The sequence below is a fragment of the Penaeus monodon genome, chromosome 21 (assembly GCF_015228065.2).
Source record: "Penaeus monodon isolate SGIC_2016 chromosome 21, NSTDA_Pmon_1, whole genome shotgun sequence".
NCBI classification, from domain to species: domain Eukaryota; kingdom Metazoa; phylum Arthropoda; class Malacostraca; order Decapoda; family Penaeidae; genus Penaeus; species Penaeus monodon.
In genome coordinates this window covers 4,009,654-4,010,116 of record NC_051406.1, presented here as the reverse complement: position 1 = coordinate 4,010,116, position 463 = coordinate 4,009,654, and positions in this window count along the sequence as shown.

Here is a 463-nt window from a genome sequence, read left to right as displayed (position 1 = left end):
TTTTTTTTTGGGGGGGGGTAGGGAGATGTGCAACATAATTTGCAGTTCATTTCGGTCTATTTTCGAAGACTGTAAACTTTTGAAATGTAAAAACAGAATGTATTTTGTTCAAACTTCGAAAAAAAAGATAATAATTGGCGGGGCCTCCACTCTGGCAAAGGCCAACTAGCATCGACACCTTATATTGTAATATGACAAAAGCTTCTGATTTTTTTTCTCCAAGTTTGTTGATTGTTACGTGACCTGATATTGCTTGGTGAAATGGTGTTTTTATTTTTGGGCTAAAAGTTGGATCTGTTTTGAAGATATTAAGATAATCGAGTATCATTTAGTTGCTTATGGACTTAGTGTGAGAATCCAGGTTAGTCAAGTGTTGATTTTCGATGGAAATTGGTGAAAATCACCTATTTACCAATGTCCAGTAACGGTACTGTTTATCCCTGAGGTAATAGTGTCAAATACT